Raw genomic sequence first — 9,128 nt, forward strand, 5'->3', positions numbered from 1 at the left:
AGGCCGTGTGCCTAGGACCCGTGCTCCGCAACAAGAGAAGCCACCACAATGAGAAGCCAGTGCACCACAACGAAGAGTAGCCCCCACTCGCCGCAACTAGAGAAAGCCCGCGCGCAGCAACGAAGACCCAATGCAGCCAAAAATAAATATAGTAAATAAATTTATAGAAAAAAGAAAAGAGGGCCATCCCTGATCACCCAAGTACAGATATTCCCCCTTGCCCTCTTCTCACCCCAGACATTTCCTCATAGCCTTTATCACTATCTGACATCATCTTATCCATGATCATCTTATTTACTGTGTCCCAGCCCCACAATATAAGCTCCCTGAGGGCAGGGAGCTTGTCTGTCTTGTCCAAGGCTATATCCAGGGCTGCTTCATGGCCAAGGGATCAGGCTCCAAAATCAGAAAGAAGCATGCACAAACCTTGGCCTCACCATCCAGCAGCTGTGTGACCTGGCGGAAGCCACTCAACTTCTCTGACCTCAGTTTCCACATCTGGAAAATGGAACTAATAAAAGCATCTACCTGCAAGGGAGCTAATGAGGACTAAGATAATCCCAAGAAGCTCTTAGACCAGAATTGGTTCACTCTGCCTTCCCTCTGGAGTTAAAATTATCTCTGATTTTATTTTTCTCTCAGACAAAATGAGAGTAATGTGATCTTACTTTCCTACCTCATTCAGTGGCTACAAAGGAGTTTGCAGGGATCCTTACCTCCATGAGCCTGGAGATCTCCCAGTGAAGATCAAATACGACGCAAAGCCACACACACATATGCAGGGCTTATCATCATTATCACACAGAAATTACAATTATTCACTCCCTCCTCTGTGCTCCCGAAGTACGGCTCCTGCAGCATTTAACTAAGGTAATTACTGCTACGGGAAGGCCGTTGACTCACACGTCTGTACCAGGACACGGGGATGCCTCGGGACAGCACCCTGAGTTCAGGGTCCTGCACATGCCCCGGGGACAGTGGGAGCCACTCTGTGTCTGCCCGATGGAGGGAAGGTCCTATGGTCTCTGAGAGCCAATTCCTTCTAGAAGTCACTGGGCCTCGAGACCAAGCATGGGGTCTTTCTGAAGGATAAAGCTGTGGAGAGCTGGACAGACACGCCTTCAGACTCTGCCTCCAATCCGTTTTGGGGTTGCTTTGGAAATCCATGTTGTGGCAGAACGGTAAATCATTTTCTGATGTGTACAAGGGGTTCAGTTACCGACAGGTTGCTTAGGGTTTCTAAGTAATAGTGCTTCAGTTGTCCCAAAGCTGTATTTATATAATATTTGACTTTAAAAAGTCAAGTGTCCATTTCAAAGGATGGGGAGGGCATTGGGGGAGAGGAATGGGAACAAGATTCCCCCAACAGCTACCTTCAGAAGTCCAGAAATGTCTCAACCAGCTCATCATAATTCCGGGCCCTAGGGCCTGAGGATCCTGTGTGCTGGGGCTGGGGAGACAGCAAGAGGCTGGAAAGGAGATGCCCACATGCTCTCCGCCTGTTTCTAAAGCCCGTCCCCTTTCTTGGTCTCCAGGGCACAGAATATGCTCTTAGATATAAAGCTCTAACCCTACTCCAGTTCACATGACCCCTAATTATTCCAAGATGTACATTTTCCATGCAGAAAAATCTCCCCACCTGCTCATGGCCAATCCCTGGAACATCTCATCATCTTTCTTTATCTTCTATGAGGTCCAAACCACACCAAGTGATTAACTTTTTAAAACGTATGCCTCGGGGGCAGGAAACCTGGTGAGGCCGGTGCCTCGGCCTATCCCACCGGGTCTCGGGAACCACATGCAGGATGGCACTTCTCATTCACAGAAGAAGCCCAAGTCACTCCAGCTCCTGCCCTCGGTCACCCCACCTGTCAGGCACGGTGGTTCATCCTCCTCTTGGCTTCTCATCTTGATGTGGGTCAAGGGGAAAAGGCAGCACCCTTGCAGTACCTCCTCGGCCCCCTCAAGAGGCACAGAGGGTGGAACATTCCAGAGCCAGCTGGCAGTGCTCACTCCCAGGGGAAAGCCAGCCCCACCCATCTCCCCTACCTGAGGCCCTCGGCAGTGATGATAAGCTAGGCCTTCGGAAACTGTGAGCATCCACGCGGCAGAATCCCTACCATCAATGTAGCAGCTAAATATTGTAAGACTCCTAACTCCCCCATCTGTGTTTTGCCTCCCAAGAGGGAAAATAGTCTTCACAGACATTCCCTGATCTGGCAGGCGAATTCTAAACCTTACTGGCAACCGCAGGCTTGTTTTCCCAACCAAACAGCTATGGAACCAAAAACTGTTCTGCCTGTGTTATGCTGAGGAGGGGATAGCCAAACAGCTCAGTCCGGAGGCCCAGGAAGCCCGTGGCTGTTTCCATCATTAGAGGGGTCCCGGTGCTCAGAGGTCCCGGAGCCACTGGAGGCCGCCCGCCCTCCGCTGACGGAAGTTACAACTGCTGGTGTTCGCTGTTCCTTTTCCTAACACGGAATACACCCACCAAGAAGCTGATGGAAAACACTCACCACAGTGTGAAATCAACACTTTCTGACTCAAAGGAAAGGGGTAAAAAAGGGAAACCTTCCAACCCTTTGGCTGCAGACATTTCCTCCCACAAGATTCCAGGAGGGAGTGGGCACCGCCATTGCCCTGGGCTCTGCCACTGAGCCGACCTCGGCATCCCAGCCCCTCACTTCCCATTTTATGGTATTTCCCCGCATTTTTCCTAGCCCTTCCCAGTCTCAATACCAGAACCCTGCACCTGTGCAATTGCTAATACACCAAATCTGATGATGACTGTGGAAGCCTAATTGATAGGGGCCTTTATCGACTGGCCTTGATGTCTATCTGAGGTTCTCAACAGCCAAGATTTAAATGTTTCATTTTATTTTTAACTTTCACTTTTCCACATTTCAGCAATGTTAGGCAGAGAGGTATGGTTTTACTATCAGAAAGAATCATGGTGCAGAATAATTTATGACTTCAGCTTGGGCTTTCAGAAAAGCTATTTCAAATCTTCACTTTGATTTGGTTGTATCAAAACTACTCAAAATAACAGCGGCACTTTCTTGGAACCAGAATATGTTAGCAGCACCTCAGGATTTCGAACTGAAGCCTTGTATTCATCCCAGAAGAAAACTTGAGAAAGAAATTAAGCCACAGAGAGGAAAATAACAGTTTTTCATGATTCCTTTGTTTCCCCCTCCCCACCCATCCCCAAACACACCCAAACCACGAAGGAATGCCTCCCCCATGGCAAAAGGTCCTGCCAGCCACCACTCACCCAGAGCTATGCGCAGGTAGAGGAATCCTACCTGAGTCGGGGAGAGGCTGGGAGGAAGCCCCTGGCCAGGGGGGAGAGAGAGGAGGCTATTTGGTTGGCATTTGCATTAGGTCAATGCGACAAAGCAGGAGGAAATGATGTGTGTCTAGGGCAAAGAGTTCTTATATAGTAAGACTTACCTTAGCAGCTTAACTGCATACTTGTCTTAAGGACTGTCAGTGTGGTGAGAAAATACCCCAGAAAGGATGCGGCTGATCCGGGCACTGACAGATTGCCAGAGGGGCGTCCCAGTTCCCTATCACAAAAGGAAATATAGAAAGAAGTGATGTAAAGTGAAATGTAACAAATTCACCAAATCACAGCAATATGCAGAGGTCAAGGAAATTCAGCTGAAAAGGTTAAAGATGAAATCAAACCCGGTGTATGAGAATGAAAATCTATCCCAATGCAAGGCCACCGGTGACGCTCTGTAGACAAGAAGCTAAATACTGCCTAGTGCTGGGATCTTTCATTTTCATCAGATCAATAAAAGCTTATATTTATCAGGATTCCAAGCAGCTGCCACTTCTGACAACCTCCACTTTATTTTCTCACTCCTTGCGCCGTATCGGGGCAAAGAGGAGAGGGGAAGCAGCTTTTAATGCTATTTACACCTGAAGACACAATTCCATTAAGAGGTCCTGTTTTGTTAAAGAAACAGGGAATGATATGATTATATTGGCAGGAGCGGGAAGTCTCTTTGTTCTTCCCCCGATGTTTTCCCTTTGCAACCCAGACCCAGCACGAAGATTTCCTGACATGAAGTCCATGTGCGAGCACTTTTTTGTTCAAACTTACCATTTACAAAGAGAGAAAGGCTTTCTGCTAAAACAGTTACCATTCTAATCATCTGTACAACAATATTTGCTATCAGGCATTCTAAATAGATTATCACCAGTCCATCTGTGTCATTATTGATTTATAAGGCTTTAAGCAGCTTTAGAATGGAAGCTTTCCCACTGAAGGGTTTCTTGTATAAATCAGAGCCATGCTCAAATATAGCAGCCATCACTCAAGATACTGTTCTTAAAATCATAACAAGAAGGAGAAAATGATAAATTGCTTGTAATATACTGATCCAAACTGATATGCAAATCTTGTTTTTTAAATATATTACTTGAGTAAAAAGAGGCATCATTAACATATGAATGCTATATGCAAATGATAGTGACAGAGCAGATGTTGGCGCATGTAATTGACCTATATGTGAATTGCATCAGAACCCTTAACTCTATTAATTCACTACCCAGTAACTAGATATTGTCCAAAAAGTACATTCTTTGAAACCATATACTGGAAGCAAAGCTGACAGGGTTCCAAGGATTCTGAAACAAGGTCACTGTCACTAGTATTTTGCTGTCATCTGCATTCCCCTTCTTATAGATGACATCATCATGGAGCCGTGTAAATCGATCACTTAATAGCATTTAGAAAATACTGCAGCGGGGAACAGGTTATATAAAAAAATGCCCCAGTTTTATTCTTTTTCTTGGCAGAAATGTCATACCTCTTAAACTGAGGGTTTGTGCATGAGTGCACTGTGAAACACACAGATGCCATTTTATTCCCCGTCTTTATTTTTCCACTTCTTCTCAGAATGACATTAAATTGTATTAAATAGCCTTTTGTCCACGGGGCACAGACCACCCCGCATATGATAATGTATTAATGCCCCACGTTCCAGCCACTGAGCTGAAACATTCTGAGACTTGGAGGATAAGTATGAAGCACTATTGTGTGTATAGCCTGCTAACAACTGTGACACATACTAATAGAAACATACCTAATAAATTACTGCTTTCAGGTCTAGCAAGCTGACATTTCTCTGCAAGGGACAATTTTATATTTGTGGCACAGAACAAAATTGCTTCATATGAAGCCACTGTGGATTAGCATAAAAATTAACACTTAAATTTCAGCTTATTTTCCACCCTCTCCTCCTGCCACAACAATCAATTCCTCTTATAAATCTGATTAGATTTTATGATGCTTATTATTCAGAGCATGTCTCAACACAGCATTCACAGGCTTGAAGACTATTTGTTTAAATAGAAAAAAGAAGCAGATAAATCTATAGGTATTTTTTATTACCCCATTCCCCACCAGTTTTTTTCTCATATTGTAACATCAGTAATTGATTGCACACATTAATTAACATGTAAGGTAGAAATTCTGCATTGTGCATGATTTATTTTCCTATCTGGTGAGTAGGTTTGTCTGCTGCCCTTGTGTTTCTAGGACATTGGGCTCGATCCTGGTCCAGACATAAATGCCAATGCTCATTCCCCTTGAAAGTTATTAATGTCAGATATGAAATGAGATTTTTGATTTCACCTGCTCACTAGTCCACAAAAGCTGTTTTGAGTGAGGTAGGCTTAAACGCCAAAACTTGAAATGATACATTGCTCTATCTGATAACATGCAAATACGTTCATTAGACATAATTTAGCAGGAGAGAATAGCAACACTTTTATAACTAGTCTAGGTCAAAAATGGTTGTTAATTAAACAAGTCATGAAAAATGGCATCACAAGGAGACGTCCAGCAGACACCAGACTTTCTAATGATATGCCGCTGATAGGTACCCAATGCTTTCCGCTAAAACAGAGGGGGGGAAAAAACTTTCTGAGCATTTCACATAATCTACAGCAACGTTAACAAAACTATACCCACATTAAGAACCCCAAATTGATCACAGATTCTTCTTAGGTTTTAATGGTAACACACTACACTTCTTCATTTGACGATGCGCTTTCATTCTCTGTCTTAGTGGCTTAAGGTGATTTATATGGTTGACTCCTTCACAAATAAAGCAGAAAAGAAATTAATATTATATCCAGTCATGCTGCTGGCTGCCCTGAGTGTTTATGGCTGTGTATTCTAAATCAAGTAGAGCAATATGCAAAAGGATGGTTCGACGGTGAAAGCAGAGATGGGGCTGAGGTGGATGGAGGATAAAAGCAAGGGAGGAACGTGCGGGTGGATCTTCCTTTTCCTGTGATCATTCTCAGATGCAGGCTTCTGTTCCCTACGGAACCAGGGTATAGGAAGAACTCTGGCCATGAGTTGAGACTCAGTGTGGGCGGGGTTCTGATACACAGGTTAAACAGGCCACCTGAGCTTGTCTTGGGGTGAGGCTTCACGAATACCTGGGGAAAGGAGAGTATCTCAGGAGTTAAGTACAGTCTGAATGAGGGCAGGATGAGTTTCCAAATGGCCACCCATGCCGCCTTCGCTGCAGAGAGGAAAGTATTCATAGAGCGGTAAAGGCTGAACACATCTTCCAGAGCCAACTGGTACCCTATACAGCTTGCTGGTGTGAAAGCCCTTTGTCGATGTTCTACTTATCAAAAGCATCCTTGCAGCCAGACACTTAAAAGCACAGTCTGGAAAACAGAAAGGGCATGTATATGCATTTGGAGTCACGCACAATAAGGAAGGTTGAGGGCAAGCTTAAATTACCATCTCAATAAACCAAAAGAAGTCTACATTTAGGCCATGGAAACAATCGAGCTATATTCCCAACACCCACTCAGAGCTTGATGGAAAAGTAATTTCTAATCCCTACTCACTTGGTGGAGGCAGGTTCTTCCCCAAATACCTCATGTCCAAGGCTAAAACATTCTCATCCTTAGCTTGGCTTGCAGTTAATGTTACTACGAATCAAAACAAGCACCATAGTTTTCATCCTGCCTATCTTTCAGCGATAATGTGAAGTTCAAGAAAAGAAAATAGATGGAAACTCTTTGATGGAGGAAGAGAAGGAAACGTAGCTCTGCAGGACCCTTATTATTTTTCATTCCCACTATGCCCTTCACTGCATTTCCTGCCCACTCCATGCGTGCCCCTCATGAGTTTATCTGGACAGAGAGCCCTTCCTTTCCAAACTGTCACACCACAGCCCTGGTTTCTAGACTTAACCGTCTATCGCTTCCCCATGGGGCATGCTGCCAGTTCTTACGTCCCAGGAGCAACCCAACGATGGCTCGGGGTCATGAGACTTATTGAGGAGGTCTGGGGGGCCCCACATATTCTCAGGCCATAGGGAAGACCTGAGGAGGGAAGACCCTAAGACCGCAGCACACAAGTGATATTTAGATCCCACTGTCACAGTAAATGGGTTTAGCCTGTTCCTCTCGTGGGCCAATAATTCTCCCTCAGGGGCCCTGGCACTATTTATCCAACTTCATGTGCCTCTACACGCAACAATGAGAAAGATGCCCAGAATCTACCCTGGGTATGGTTAAACTACTCCACATTTCTCCAGAGAAATTAATTAACTTCAAAGTGTTCTATTTGTTGAAAGGATGAAATGAATGAGCGAACTAACAAATGCACACATGAAGAAAAATGTGAGTAAGTGAATGAATGCATAAAGGCATGCATGAATAGATGGATGAAGAGGTAGAATGATGATTGAAAGAGTTAAAAAAGTAACAAACGCATGACTTAATGTGCAAATGCAAAAACACACATGTAAATGAAAAACATGCCTTATGGATGAATGAAAGAATACCATTGGTATCTTTTTAATAAAAAAGTATACACATGAGCTCTTATAGCATGCCTACCTATTGGGTTGATGTAAGGTAGAAGAGAAGAAATAGTAAATAAGGTCTGGTTTATTGTCAAAGTGTTTGGTCACCCATCCTTGGCTTCCTTCCTGTATCTCAAAGAACACAAACTCCTAGAAAACCCTGTGGGGCAACCAATAGGAATCTGCACAAACCCCCGCAGACTCAGGAGAAGGGAGACAAACACTCCTGCCTCCTGTCTGAACCTTCAGGATGAGAGGGCTCAGAGAGGTGTTTCTGACCATGAGACACCTGCATCTGCTAGACACTGATGGACATCTCCTGGGAGGCAGGAGCCACAGCCATGAGGAGCACAGACTCTAGACCAGAGCCCAGTAAGGCCCAGCACTGATATTGAGAATTCACATCAACACGGAGCCTCCATTTCTTCATCTTTAGAACGGAGATAACACATCTGAAAGTGCATAGCCCAGGGTCTGGCACCCAGTCACCACTCGACCATCAGCCATCACTGTCTGATACTGCTCAGCAGTTCTGCCCTGTGACTCCTGGGCCCCCTGCCTGTGGGGAGCTTGCTCCCAGGTGGACATCCATCTCTACCAGATGTGCTGGTGGCCAGGCTACCGGAAGCAGGGGACTGGACTGTAGGAATCCTCATGACTCCGTTCAAGTGTCTATTTTGTTTCTTCTACCAAGCTCCACTGATCTGCCTAAGTAAAGACACTTTCTATTTAAAATGACTGCAGAGAGTCAATCGTTGTGATTCTCTGCTCTTCTGTGGAATTTGGTTTCCCATCTACAGAATTAAGAACTTGGTCTAGATCATGTTTTTTCAGCATTTTCTAGCAGAGTCCTTTTCCAAGGAAATCTTACCATATATGAGCTGATAAAAGCAGTCCCTCTAGCCAAAGCTGCAGAGGAGAGCCCTGAGGCCTCTCCTTCTCTTGGCTCCCAAGACGTCTTAGAACCCCTGAGGTCCCCTGGAAGCCAATTTGAGAACCATTGCATTGGAGATTTCCTGATGGCCACCCTAACTGCATTGGGGACAACGTGGCCCACATTTCCATCATTTGCATGCCACCTTCACCTTATCGCCATATCTGCTTATACCTGTACCATTAACTCGTTAGGATCTTTCGTGAAATTGACTCATAGATTTCCTTAAATCAATTTGTTTTTAATGGAAATTTTATATAACACTGCCATAAACCAAAAACAATATTTATTCCCCGTCTAAGTATGTAAAACAGATACTTAACTATATCAAAGGGAAAAATGCT

The sequence above is a fragment of the Phocoena phocoena genome, chromosome 20, assembly GCF_963924675.1.
Source record: "Phocoena phocoena chromosome 20, mPhoPho1.1, whole genome shotgun sequence".
Taxonomy (NCBI): domain Eukaryota; kingdom Metazoa; phylum Chordata; class Mammalia; order Artiodactyla; family Phocoenidae; genus Phocoena; species Phocoena phocoena.